Genomic DNA, 15,500 nt, shown 5'->3' on the forward strand with positions numbered 1-15,500 from the left:
GTCGTCAAATTATTTGGTTTGAGACATGAAGTATGTCTACTATGCTGCTTTCTTTTTATTTAGTCTCATTATCAGTATGAAGCATGGTATGTTAGTAGTTATCTCAGAAGGAAGTTTAGGGTCTATGTGGAAAAGGAAAATTTTCACTTGCTGATACAAGTATGAGAAGGTTGTAATATGGCCATGTAGAAACAAGTAATTTAACAGTCTGAGTTTGCCATCTCTACTTTGGAACAAAGATTACTCTTTTCTTCTTAAATGTCAATGAATTGTGTTTGTGTGGACATTCAGTTAGCAACTCTGCATGTTTATGTCAACATTTAAAAAAAAAATTCATTAGGAATGGAGTTTCCTAGAAAAAGATTCATGTGCTAGAAGTCACCCAGTGGAGACTCAGGCCCGATTTTTTAAAAGTTGGTGTTAGTAAATCCCAAGACCAAGGCCCACTTCATGTCTCCTCTTACTAACTTTGCAAATGCATTTTTTAAACTCGGGAAAGGAGACATGACATGGTGTTAGGAGAACCCAACACCAGCAGCACTCTTCACACAGGTTGGCAGTTCTGAAGTGTCTCATGTATCTGCCAAAGTGACCAGCTGGTCAATGCTTTATAGTTTTCCTGCCAAAACAGTCAACATTGAATATATATATATATATATATATATATATATATATATATATATATATATATATATATATATATATATATATATATATATATTTATTTATTTATTTATTTATATATATATATATGTATATATATATATATATTTATAATTTTTCTATTTGTAGTTGGTGCTGTACATTCTCTAATCTCTAGTAGTTGGAGTGTACAGGCAGGTGAGAGCCTTTCTTCAGAGAGGCATGTGAACGGATTTTGCCGGTCTCTGGGAACAGCTCTGGGAAGCCTCACCTCCTCAGTTTGATGCACAAGATCAAGGAGTTGTAGATATGCTGGAAATGTATGCAGTGAAACAATTGTTTTCAAGAGTTTTCAAAACAATACTAGAAATGTTTCTTAATTGCCAACTACTCTAGTTAGTTTGGAATCAGGTTATGGAGTTTTGTGCTTGTGGTTGCGAGATTAATTGACAAGAGTATCAAAATCAGTCTGGAAAAAGTGATAATATTCTAGAGTCTTTTCCAACTATTAATATTGGTTGTTTTAGTTCCATTCTTTTGCAGACATATTTGAATAGACATTAAATGTAACAGAGTGGAAGAAAATGCCACATCCCCTGTAACCCCAAACACTATTCAAGTGTGTCTGCAAAAGAATGTAATTAAAAGAATCAGTAATAATGGCAGGAAAGGTCTTTAGAATATTACCGTAGTGGTTTCACATTGAAATTGGTGAGATGTATGTATGTACCAACAAATAATAACCAACTTGCCAGCCACTGTGTAGCCTACAATCTCTTATGCCTCTAGCATATACAGCCTATCTTGTTTTTATTTGCTGATCCAGTTCAAAATTTCACATTCTCAATATGATGTGCTATATACAGTTAATTAAATATTATTTTTTCCATGTACTAGGTAATACTGTTTGCCGGCCCAAGCTTGATAAAGCCTACTTATAGCATATAATATGTTTTTGACCAAGAATAACTAAAATTTAGTGTTTTATGCATTAAAAAATTATCATGTAAAGATGCTGTAAACCTTAGAGAGATGATGGAAATCGACAGCTCTTTCACTGAGGTGGGTGATCTGCACAGTGTAAACAAACCATAACTCACATGGGTAAAGGTGCCTGAATGTGTATTTATAAACATCTTAATCTCCTCTTACAATGGTGGATACTATTTTGCTTTAGCACAGTAGTATATTGATATATCATCATATTTTTAACGTAACTTTCAATCACATGTGAATCATGAATATCATTGATGTTTCTTGTTGGGAAGGGTTAGGACACACCAACAATTATTATAGGAACCTGTGGTTCCTCAAACAAGTTGACCCTAACACCATGGTTTAAAAAATGAGACGTACCAAGAATTGTCTATATCAGTATTATTAACTACTAACACCACATTTAAAAAATCGGGCCTCAGTGTTGTTTTTTTTTGTACTTTAGAGGCATTGCCATGACCAGGATCTTGACCAAAGAGATTATCTCTTCATAATTTGTCAAGACATATAGGAAACATTTAGTAATATTTTCATACAGAAAGTCAGCACAACATGGATTTCACCAGAAGATTTGACTCTGCACAATTTTGGTTCTAAACTAGCAGCTAAGTAATATGTGTTTCAAACCAAAGGTGCAGGAAGAAAGTTGTAAATATATGTTGAATATCATCATAACTGATGTGATTATATGAGTTCTAGTAATTATTTAACTGCATTTACTTCTGATTAAATATATCTGAGAAATTAGTGTAACAAATGGAAATAATTCAAAGAACTGAAGCGTGATATGTTAGTAGTTATCTCAGGAGGAGGTATAGAATCTATGTGGTTCCTCCATTTTAAATTAGGTGATCACCTACATCCCTAGAATTAGAGCTATCATCAGTGCGAATATAAGCAAAAGTAAGATGATATTTGAGAACATTAAATGTGAATCTAATTGGTTTAGTGATCTCATTCGTTTGAACTTCAGTTTGATATAGCATCTATTGAAATATACTTGTTTAGAAGGAATTTCCAGGCATCTAGCATATGGAAACAATTTAAGTCGTAAAAAAGTCCATAAAGTTGGTAAAACCATTTTATTTTGCATTTTAATTATTTTTTTCATGTTGAAGAAAATTCTTTGTCCCAAGGAAACATTCCCTATATCATAGGTAATGGCTTTAGGGTCTTTTATTTGTTGGCAAGATGATTGTAGTAGTATCTGTGAGAAAAGGTTATTAGATATATCCAGTCTTTTTTTGTTTTTGCTTGATGGTGGTGATTCACTGGTCTCTTGTCATTTCTCCATCACCCACCGAGTTCGTTGGCACTGTCTCACAGATGTTTACCACTTGTTGAGATGCCACCTAAGGGGTGAAGTTATAGAAAAAGGTGATGCAGTAATATAATGAGTGCCGGCTACATGCCAAATGGCTGACATGATCAACCTGGTTGCCAAGCAGGTGATGGTATCCACAGGGCAGCTAAGCAGCTGATGGCACTTACATGGCAGCCAATCAGCTGATGGCACCCACAGGACAGCCAGGCTGCTGATGCCATCCACATGGCAACCAAGCAGCTGATGGCACCCACAGGGCAGCCAAGCAGCTGATGGCACCCACAGGGCAGCCAAGCAGCTGATGGCACCCTCATGGCAGCCAAGCAGCTGATAGCACCCACATGGCAACCAAGCAGCTGACAGCACCCACAAGGCAGCCAAGCAGCTGAAGGCATCCACAAGGCAGCCGGGCTGCTAAGTGTTGTGATAAACACTGACCGAGTACCATAATTCAGCACTTAGATCTGAATTGTAGTTTTTATTTATTTTTATTTTTTTTACCATTTTATTTCTTGAACTTTGTTTCTTCATATCTAAAACAAATATTTTTCTCATTCTACTATGCCAGTTCATTGATAAGGGTTAAAGGAAGAAAATAAGCTGAAAGGTGGAGCCTAATGCTCTCATCACTGTTAACTTTGATCTTGATGGTGAAGTTGTCATATTTTTATAGGATTAGGTTTTAAATTGGCTGCTTCTGTTGGGTCTTGCTTTATGTTTCATAAAATTTTAATCAGATTTGCAAAAAAGTTTGTTAAGGCAAGACTCCACTGCATGCAAGTGATGCTTGTGGACACAAATGAAGAGCAATTTGAGAACATAAGTAGTCAAAATGTTTTATTTTAGAATTTCTGTGGTGTATGAAGAATGTATGTTAAAAGTTTTGAAAGAATGTTTACCCCTCTCTTGCACCAGATGCACGTGTCAAAATGTCTTTATGTGAAACTGCACCAGTGCACAAGTGCTTAAAAAAACTTGTTTAATTGAATAGAAATAAAGTTTTGGGTATAAATGCATCAATTTTTGGTGAGTCAGAGTTGAACATAAGTTTTACAAAAACAGTGAATTGAATTGCTAACACTGATGAGGCTGACTGTTAGATGAGTTTCAGTTTCAGTCCATGACTTAGGCTGTCTGCATTTAACCTGAAATTAATGTTGATTTCAGTTTTCCTTTATTTTCTTTAGATCTAATTGACATATCACAGTGACAATACTACCACTGTAAAGCTCGTAAAAAAATGGTTTAGGTGGTGTAAAGCTTGCAGAATGCTTCTGGGAAAAGTTCTGAGTTATGAGATGGTGAACATTTTTTTTTTGTTTTGCATCCATTTTTGAGGGAAGAAATGAATGAAAATACTTTTCTAGTGGATTTTTTTTGTAATCATTATAAAGATAATTTCCTTTTGAATCTAGTGATTTATAGTACATGCCTTATGAGTTTCAAAGAAAAAAAACTGCTTCTAAATCAAAGTTTTGCAAGGTGTGCAGAGAGGCCACAAATGCCTATCGATAGAAGAGGTATTGGAAAGAAAACTTGCAAAACTTACTGGTGTGTGAGAGGGTTAACAGATTTGGAGGTTTTTTGTCATAGTCAGCCCTGTGATGAATTCTTTGGAAGAGGCATTGGATATAGAGACAGGCATAATCTATTGGCTTTGATAATTTTTGTATTTATAGTTGAACCATTTAGGATAAAAAAAAAAGTAAACTTGCCAAAAGTAAGCTTTGAGAAAACTTAAAAGTTTTGCATAGCCAAAATATGATTAAAACATTTGAAAATATTTTTAATTTAGAATGTTATGCAAGTATTGAGGAAGTTGTCAGTCACTGATATATTAAATACAAATTATTTTAATATAATACTGTGTAGAGAATGAAGAAACTGTAATGACATACACCTATGTCTGGCTAAGGCTCTTTTTTTCTTTTTTTCTCTTTTTTTCATGTTTTTAAAAATTTTTTTTACATGCCTCTTCTACTTTCTAGTATGCCTAGAAGTACTAAGCTGAAAATCAGTACTTTCACTGTTGCTGATCCTTGTTGATTTCTTGGTTAAAGAAAGGAGAATGGTTAATGTATGTGGTGAACATGAAGGGAGTAACATAATGGACATACAGCCCTGAAGCAGGCTAAAAGCAGTTTAACGATTGTCCCACAGATATTAGACAAAGTCCTGATTGGCTCAGAATATTATTTATTCTGCAGAATTCTGTATAAAGAGTATACACACTTTCAATTCTTGTATTGCATCATGGTTTCATTATCAATTTTGGTATAAACTGTGCAGATATCCACTTGTATCACACACAAATATCTGTGTGTTATTGGTTTGTGTTGTGACTTGTATATAAATTGTAAAGTTATATTCGTGGGTAATTGAGGTTAATCTAGTACAAACTAAGTATTAGTTATTGCTATAAATAAATTGGGAAATAGATGATAATTGATTGTTAATAGCTTTTGTTTCTGATGTGGTGAGCAGGGAAGCCACAAGACAGCATGTCTGCCAGGCTCAGTAGCAGTTGCCAGCCACCGGCCACCATAGCAAGTCCTATTAAGACATATTCTTACCACTCTACTAGTATTACTTTGTCAAATTCACTAAGTTAAGAAGAACTTAGAAGCTCAAAACCATTGGATAATCCCAAGGAAGCTGTTTTAGCTATTAAAACATAACCAGCCACTGGCCTGGAACACCAGTGACTCCAACTCACTACCAATCCCAGCCAGCCTAAACCACAGCTAAGTTTTCATCTATTTATAATTATATTTAGTGATGGTTTCTGTGATTATGTGTTAGCTGAGAGACACTTGGGTGAGTGTTAAGGTCAAATAATTCCTACATAAACTTTTATCGTATAAAATTCAAGAATGTCCTAAACACTGTTGAGACAGATCTGTTGCCTGTTAGGATGAATTATTTCCAACTGTAATCTCAAAAAAGGTTGGAGGTCCAAAGATTTTACAAACAGCCTTATAATGGGCTGGTTGTTTGTGAATTTTTTTCAGTAAAAAATTTAGTCAGCTTTTTAATATACTGGATTTTATTATGATGTGATTAATTTGAGAAACCAAAGTAAATGTGCTGATAAAAAGCTCTGAAAGTTGTAAAAAAAAATAAACAGATGGTAGCTTGCAGGAAGAGTGGCTGTGATGTCATTACTTGGGTCTCCTGACTGCCACCTAGTACAAGATAGACTACAATGGGGTATCTTGTGCATTTATGACCATTGATGCAATTAGTGTCTCATACCATGATGCAAAAACACAATAACCACACACAATAATCATACACACACACACACACACACACACACACACACACACACACACACACACACACACACACACACACACACACACACACACACACACACACACACACACACACACACACAAACAAACAAACAAAAAAAAAAAAAAAAAGGAAAAATATTAGGAATCTGTGGAAGCATGCAACATCTCATTACGAGGGGCACCTTGCATTGTTGCCAAGATTAACACCATGAGTAATATTGCTGTATTATGAGAGGGATGCAATTTAGCTAAATGTAAGCAAATGAATGTCATAGTAAACCACTGGATTCATCATACCTGTTATATGTAATGTCTTTTCTGTAAGTTTACCAGGTATTACAGCTATTTTGATGACCACTAATACATGATTAATTATAATGTTATCTTGCTGGTATTTTTTATTTATTTATTTATTTATTTTTTTTATGTAGGAGGGACACTGGCCAAGGGTAACAAAAATCCAATAAAAAAAAAATGCCCACTGAAATACCAGTCCCATAAAAGGGTCAAAGCAGTAGTCAAAAATTGATGGATAAGTGTCTTGAAACCTCCCTCTTGAAGGAATTCAAGTCATAGTAAGGTGAAAATACAGAAGCAGGCAGGGAATTCCAGAGTTTATCAGAGAAAGGGATGAATGATTGAGAATACTGGTTAACTCTTGCATTAGAGAGGTGGACAGAATAGGGGTGAGAGAAAGAAGAAAGTCTTGTGCAGCAAGGCCACGGGAGGAGGGGAGGCATGCAGTTAGCAAGATCTGAAGAGCAGTTAGCATGAAAATAGCGGTAGAAGACAGCTAGAGATGCAACATTGCAGCGGTGAGAGAGGCTAAAGACAGTCAGTTAGAGAAGAGGAGATGATGAGATGAAAAGCTTTTGATTCCACCCTGTCTAGAAGAGCAGTATGAGTGGAACCCCCCCAGACATGTGAAGTATACTCCATGCATGGACAGATAAGGCCCTTGTACAGAGTTAGCAGCTGGGGGGGTGAGAAAAACTGGCGGAGACGGCTCAGAACACCTAACTTCATAGAAGCTGCTTTAGCTAGAGAAGAGATGTGACGTTTCCAGTTCAGATTATAAGTAAAGGACAGACCGAGGATGTTCAGTGTAGAAGAGGGGGACAGTTGAGTGCCATTGAAGAAGAGGTTGTGTCGAGTTGATAGATGGAGGAATTGAGTTTTTGAGACATTGAACAATACCAAGTTTGCTCTGCCCCAATCAGAAATTTTAGAAAGATCAGAAGTCAAGCATTCTGTGGCTTCCCTGCATGAAGTGTTTACCTCCTGAAGGGTTGGACGTCTATGAAAAGACGTGAAAAAGTGCAGGGTGGTATCATCAGTGTAGGAGTGGATAGGACAAAAAAGTTTGGTTTAGAAGATCATTAATGAATAATAAGAAGAGAGTGGGTGACAGGACAGAACCCTGAGGAACACCACTATTAATAGATTTAGGAGAAGAACAGTGACTGTCTACCACAGCAGCAATAGAACGGTCACAAAGGAAACTTGAGATGAAGTTACACAGAGAAGGATAGAAGCCATAGGAGGGTAGTTTGGAAATTAAAGCTTTATGCCAGACTCTATCAAAAGCTTTTGATATGTCCAAGGCAACAGCAAAAGTTTCACCAAAATCTCTAAAAGAGGATGGCCAAGACTCAGTAAGGAAAGCCAGAAGATCACCAGTAGAGTGGCCTTGACGGAACCCATACTGGTGATCAGATAGAAGGTTGTGAAGTGATAGATGTTTAAGAATCTTCCTGTTGAGGATAGATTCAAAAACTTTAGATAGGACGAAAATTAAAGCAATAGGATGTTAGTTTGAGGGATTAGAACGGTCACCCTTTTTAGGAACAGGCTGAATGTAGGCAAACTTCCGTGAAGAAGGAAAGGTAGATGTTGACAGACAGAGCTGAAAGAGTTTGACTAGGCAAGGTGCAAGCATGGAGGCACAGTTTTGGAGAGCAATAGGAGGGACCCCATCAAGTCCATAAGCCTTCTGAGGGTTTAGGCCAGCAAGGGCATGGAAAACATCATTGCGAAGAATTTTATTAGGTAGCATGAAGTATTCAGAGGGTGGAGGAGAGGGAAGAACAAGCCTAGAGTCGTCCAAGGTTTAGCAAGGGTTTGAGTGAAGAGTTCATCTTTAGAAATAGATGTGATATCAGTGGTGCCATCTAGTTGAAATAAAGGAGGGAAGGAAGAAGAAGCAAAGTTATTGGAGATATTTTTGGCTAGATGCCAGAAGTCACAAGGGGAGTTAGATCTTGAAAGGTTTTGACACTTTCTGTTAATGAAGGAGTTTTTGGCTAGTTGGAGAACAGACTTGACATGGTTCCGGGCAGAAATATAAAGTGCAGGAGATTCTGGTGATGGGAAGCTTAAGTACCTTTTGTGGGCCACCTCTCTATCATGTATAGCACGAGAACAAGCTGTGTTAAACCAAGGTCTGGAAGGTTTAGGTCGAGAAAAGGAGTGAGGAATGTACGCCTCCATGCCAGACACTATCACCTCTGTTATGCGCTCAGCACACAAAGACGTGTCTCTGACACGGAAGCAGTAGTCATTCCAAGGAAAATCAGCAAAATACCTCCTCAGGTCCCCCCAACTAGCAGAGGCAAAATGCCAGAGGCACCTTTGCTTAGGGGGATCCTGAGGAGGGATTGGAGCGATAGGACTAGATACAGATATGAGATTGTGAATGGAGGAGCCCAATGCAGAAGAAAGGGTGACAGCATAAGCAGAAGGATTAGAGGGCAGGAAAAGGTCAAGAATGTTGGGCGTATCTCCAAGACGGTCAGGAATACGAGTAGGGTGTTGCACCAATTGCTCTAGGTTGTGGAGTATAGCAAAGATGAAGGCTAGTTCACAAGGATGGTCAGTGAAGGTAGATGAAAGCCAAAGCTGGTGGTGAACATTGAAGTCTCCAAGAATGGAGATCTCTGCCAAAGGGAAGAGGGTCAGAATGTGCTCCACTTTGGAAGTTAAGTAGTCAAAGAATTTCTTATAGTCAGAGGAGTTAGGTGAGAGGTATACAGCACAGATAGATTTAGTTTGAGAGTGACTGTAGTTATAGCCAGATTGAAAATTAGATCTTAGACTGCAAATGTTGCAGAAGTTAATGAAGAAAAAGTTGAGGGGGGTTTCAAGACACTTAGTGTCGTCAACAGAAAGGCAGTCTGACCTGGGGACATTTATGGTCCCCTTCCCAGATGGGGACTCCAAGGCTGGTGTAGGAGTCGCCTTGATAATTTTGAAATTTTTGAGTGAAGGGTGTGTGTGTTATTAGGTGCTTGTAGTTTTGTGTGGAGGAAGAGAGTTGTCTTTAGAGGACAGGCTGTGACTGCCCCCTTGTGTTGTGAGACACAAAGGGAAACGTTCAGTGAGGTCACAGCTGGGTTTAATGATAAGTTCACAGCACCGCCTGAACAGTGCTTTAGACCTCACTGGGAGTAATTATCGTTTCGGCAGGTGTTTACTGCCTCCTCCTGAAAGGAGGAGGTACTATAAGATGCATTTCATTGCTTAAAAACTCCAAATCACTAAGAAAGCCACTCTAAAAATAATGTAAATATAATGTATAGGGAGTGCACACCTGAAATAAGGTGCCTAGAATTATACTATATCAAGCACCACTTTTAAAAAATGGCAACATTTAAACATATCTCAGGAACTAAAAGGGATATTCCACTGTGTTTTCTTTTTAAATGTATGATATCTCTGCTGTCACATTCTTTTGTGCTCATTACAATATTTTGGTAGTAAAATAGCACAAAAAATGATAATGCTTGCATCTCCACTCGTGTGTAAGTAGTTTGTCACCAGCTATGGAATCGTGGATGCTGATTGGCCAGGAGGGTGTCTCCAGCACTCACTACAAACAATAGTAGTGAGCTTTGCTCGACTCATTCATTGATGGTAGGGAGATCCCTGTTACCTCACTCAGGCCCCCTCCTTACCTCTCCCTACCATCATTGAATGGGTCGAGTGAAGCTCACTACTAACTAATGTTTAGGAGTTACTATCTCGGCCAGCATTGGCAATGCTAAGGGGACCTTGCAGGAGTGTGACCAACTCTACATAATATTATAGCAATTTACAAGCTGAGTCTGCTGAACAATTTCAAAGAGGAGGAGGTCTAATCAGAAGTTGTAATACACAGGGAATATATAATAAATAAACCCTTAGCTTATGCTCCCTGGGCTATCATGAACTCAAAACTAACCAAATCTTATCTACTCTAACCTCCAAACTCCCCTAAAGCCAACCCAGAACTAATCTAATCAAACTGCATACTTGATCATGTCAATGGCAAAGTGTGAGGCAGCAACCAGCTGATTAGGTAAGGGTGACACCATACATGATTTCTTTTAACATAATTTACTTTACAAAATCCAATTAGTTTCTTTTTTAAACGTACGCAAAAAGCAACTCATACATCACATAGTTAACATGCTTTGTGAGATATGTGCTTTTCATAGATAATATCCTAATCTGCAGAAATCTAGTTGTCAAATATTAGCTTTGTCTATAAGGAAACAAGTATTTTCTTCTTAGTGGTATCTTTTTCTGTGTATTATCACTTAATCACAGGGATGTTTATATCCTGAAGTCATTTCTAGGCAATACTTGCCCTGGTTCCATTCACAAGTCACTTCATTACTATGATTTACAAGTATATTTTATTTTGCTATTGGCTTGGGATCCAAGATAACTTCCTCACATACTGACAAACTTCTACCTATGTCAAAGGAGTTTGTATGTAGGGAAGTTATCTTCTGGCATCCCAAGCCAGCCTTCCGTGGTGTTACATGCCAGACAGGAAGATGGTATCATAGGTGTGTCCTCACACCACTTATGTGTATCACAGGTGTGTCCTCACACCACTCCTGTGTATAACAGGTGTGCCATCACACCACTCATATGCATTACAAGTATGTCCGTACACCACTCCTGTGTATCACAGGTGTGTCCTCACATCACTCCCATGCATCACAGATGCATCACTCTTGTGTATCACAGATGTGTCCTCACACCACTCATATGCATTACAAGTGTGTCCATACACCACTCCTGTGTATCACAAGTGTGTCCTCACTCCCATGCATCACAGATGTGTCCACACACCACTCCTGTGTGTCCTCACACTACTCATGCATTACAAGTGTGTCCACACACATCACAGGTGTATCCTTATACCACTCATATGCATTATGAATGTGTCCATACACCACTCCTGTGTATCACAGGTGTGTCCTCACACCACTCTCATGCATCACAGATGTGTCTATACGCCACTCCTGTGTATGACAAGTGTGTCCTCACACCACTCTCATGCATCACAGGTGTCTCCACACCTTTCCCATGCATCTCAAGTGTGTCCACACACCACTCCCATGCATCACAGATGTGTCCACATCGCTCCTGTGTATCATAGGTTTGCACCCACACTGCCTATGCGAATCACAGGTTTGCAACAAAATATCTGAACATGATTTTCTGTTCCCTTCTACTTTCCTTCTACTTTCTCAATCCTTATTTTCAATCCAAAGCTGGATGTTGCGTCTATGTGTGAAATGACATAACGTGCTCTCATGCCCACGCTCTTGAATGTTTTGAATTTTTCACCACCTGGCTGTGACTACAGAGTTATTCTCAAATTAAATTTATCTGGGGTGTATACCTCTCACCTAACTCCTCTAACTATAAAAAAATTCTTCGACTAATTAATTTCCAAATTGGAGCTCATTCTGACTTCCCTTTTGCAGAGACATCTCCATTCTTGGAGACTTAAATGTTCACCACCAGCTTTGGCTTTTCTCTTCCTTCACTGACCATCCTGGTGAACTAGCCTTTAATGTTGTTATCCTCCACAATCTTGTCCTATTGGTCCAGTCCCTCCTCAGGACCTCCCAAAGTAGAGGTGCCTTTGGTGTTTTGCCTCTGCTAATTAGGGGATACTATTATTCTGATTTTTTTTGGAATGACTACTGCTTCTGTGTCAGAGACCTGTCTATGTGTGCTGAGCACATAACAGAGCTGAAAGTGTCTGACATGGTGGCATACATTCTTCACTCTTTCTCTCGACCTAAACCTTCTGAACATGTGTCATAACATAGTCTTTTCTTGTGCTATACATAATAGAGGGGTACTTGAGCCTTCCATCACCTGAATCTCATGCACTTCATACTTCTGCCTGGAATCGTGCCATGTCTGTTCTCCAACCAGCCAAAAACTCTTTCATTAATAGAAGGTCTCAAAATCTTTGAAGATCTGATTCTCCTTGTGATTTCTGGCACCTAGCCAAAAACATCTCCAATAACTTTGCTTCTTCACCTTTCCTTCTGTTATTTCAATCAGATGGCATCACTGCTATCTCCTCTATTTCTGCAGCTGAACTCTCTGCTCAAACCTTTGCTAAAAACTATAACTTGGATGTTCCTCCCTGTCCTCCACCCACCGATTACTTTAGGCTATCCATTAAGATACTTCCCAGTGATGTTTTCATTGCTGTTGCTGGCCTTAACCTTCAGAAGGCTTATGGTCCTGATGGGGTTCCTCCTGTTCTCTGAAACTGTGCCTTCGTACTTGCATCCTGCCTTGTCAAACTCTTCCAACTCTGTCCATCAACATCTACCTTTCCTTGTTGCTGGAAGTTTGTCTACATTTAACCTGTAAAAAAAAAAAAAGGGTGACTTCCTAAAAAGGGTGACTTCCAATCTCTCAAACTACTGTCCTATTGCTTTAATTTCCTGTCTCTGTAAAGTTTTTTTTATCTATCCTCAACAGGAAGATTCTTAAACAACTATCACTTTACAACCTATCAGATCACCAGTATGGGTTCTGTTGAGGACACTCCACTGGTGATCTGTCTTTCCTCACTGAGTCTTGGTCATCCTCTTTTAGAGATTTTGGTGAAACTTTTGCTTTTGCCTTAGACATATTGAAAGCTTTTGATAAAGTCTGGCTCAAAGCTTTGATCTCCAAACTACCCTCTATAGCTTCTATCCCTCTCTCTGTAACTTCATCTCAAGTTTCCTTTCTGACTATTCTGTTGCTGCTTCATCTTAAGTTTCCTTTCTGACCATTTTATTGCTACTGTGGTAGATGGTCACTATTTGTCTCCTAAATCTATTAACAGTGGTGTTCCTCAGGATTCTGTCCTGTCACCTCCTCTTTTCCTATTATTCATCAAAGATCTTCTAAACTAAACTTCTTGTCCTATCCACTCCTGTGCTGATACCACCCTGCACTTTTCCATGTCTTTTTGTAGACGCCCAAACCTTCAGGAAGTAAACAGCTCGCACAGGGAAGCCACAGAATGCCTGACTTCTGATCTCTCTAAGATTTCTGATTGGGGCAGAGCAAATTCAGTATTGTTCAGTGCCTCTAAAACTCAATTCCTCCATCTACCAACTCAACACAAACTTCCAGATAAGGATCCCCTCTTCTTCAACGACATTCAAGTGTCCCCTTCTTCTACACTGAACATCCTTGGTTTCTCTTTTACTCATAATCTTAACTGGAAACTTCACATCTCATCTCTAGCCAAAACAGTCTCTAGCCAAAATAACTTCTATAAAGTTAGGTATTCTGAATCATCTTTGCCAGTTTTCTCATCACCCAGCTGCTAACTCTGTATAGGGGCCTTAACATTCCATATATGGAATATGCTTCATATGTATAGGGGGTTCCACTTATACTACTCTTTTTAGACATGGTGGTATCAAAAGCTTTTTGTTTTATTAACTCCTCTTTATCTGACTGTCTTCAGCCCCTTTCTCATTGTCACAGTGTTGCATCTCTTGCTGTCTTCTACTGCTATTTTCATGCTTATTGCTCTTCTGATCTTGCTAACTGCATGTCTCCTCTCCTCCTGCAGCCTCACTGCACTAGACTTTCATCTTTCTCTCATCCCTATTCTGTCCATCTCTCTGATGCAAGAGTTAACCAGTATTGTCAATCATTCATCCCATTCTCTGGTAAACTCTGGAACTCCCTTCCTGCTTCTGTATTTACTCCTTCCTATGACTTGAACTCTTTCAAGAGGGAGGTTTCGAGACACTTATCCTTTAACTATTGATGACTGCTTTTGGGGATGGTATGTTAGCGTGCCTCTCTCTCTCTCTCTCTCTCTCTCTCTCTCTCTCTCTCTCTCTCTCTCTCTCTCTCTCTCTCTCTCTCTCTCTCTCTCTCTCTCTCTCTCTCTCTCTCTCTCTCTCTCTCTCTCTCTCTCTCTCTCTCTCTCTCTCTCATAAGTTTGTTGCTCTAGGCTGGTGCCTCTACTACATAAAAAAAAAAGAAATAATTAGTTAAAGAATAAGGTATCCAAGTCCAAAGACTTGAAAGTTAAAAAATGTATAAGCATTACCACCAGACATCATTAAACACTGTGCTTAGGTCAGTAGTTACTAATGGATTGCAAACATATATGAGTAAAACACCTGAGAAACCAAGTAACTAACCAATCTCTCCCTCTATGTCTCTCCACACACACACACACACACAAATGTAGTGTACAACTGAGTAACATAGCAAAAAATGTAATACATGTTACTAGATCTCTGGCCATAAAAAAATAATGAGACTGCTACTACATTACTTTAAAGTGTAACCATAAGTAACAGTGACTTTGTAATGGACATGTTTCCATTTCTACATATATCTACAGTAAAATCCCTCTCATCCGGCATTCGAGTATCCGGCAGCTTCAAGTATCCAGCACATTTTTCCCCGAGCCTTAAAATCAATAAAAATCAATGTGTACTCATAAAATCGATTAAAATTCCCGCGTGAGGCATACTTTGTCCCCTCGCCACCAGAGCGCACTGCTTCGCGCCACCCGTGGCCCACTGCACTGTGTTTACTCAGTGACTCAGTCCCGCGTGTGCACTGTTTATCGCCTGACACCTCCATCATGCCAAAAGTTGTAGAAAAGAGGAAGCTTGTTGTGCTTACACTTAAGCAGCTGATCAGATCAGCTGCTGATTAAGATCAGCTGATCTTTGTTATGATAAGATGCGTGAGCGTAGGGTGGTGATTGTGGACATAATTTCACTTCTATTCAAGTATCCGGCAATATTCAAGTATCTGGCATGTTGGCGGTCCCGTTGATGCCGGATAAGAGGGATTTTACTGTACCAGGTACTGCCATGCTCATTCATTCAGTCTTTTCCCTATTTTCTTAATAGAACTTACTCTCAAGATTCATGGGGATTAAGTAAAAGAGACATCTATGACTGGCC

The 15,500-nt window shown here is 38.8% G+C and overlaps 1 protein-coding gene across 9 annotated transcripts in view; it reads left to right on the top strand.

Annotated features, from left to right (window-relative positions):
* The window catches only part of LOC135101386 (YTH domain-containing protein 1-like), a 91,888-nt gene that overhangs the window by 23,018 nt on the left and 53,370 nt on the right, over positions 1-15,500 (top strand). The gene's annotated exons all lie outside the window — the stretch shown is intronic.

The sequence above is a fragment of the Scylla paramamosain genome, chromosome 6 (assembly GCF_035594125.1).
Source record: "Scylla paramamosain isolate STU-SP2022 chromosome 6, ASM3559412v1, whole genome shotgun sequence".
In the NCBI taxonomy this organism is placed as follows: domain Eukaryota; kingdom Metazoa; phylum Arthropoda; class Malacostraca; order Decapoda; family Portunidae; genus Scylla; species Scylla paramamosain.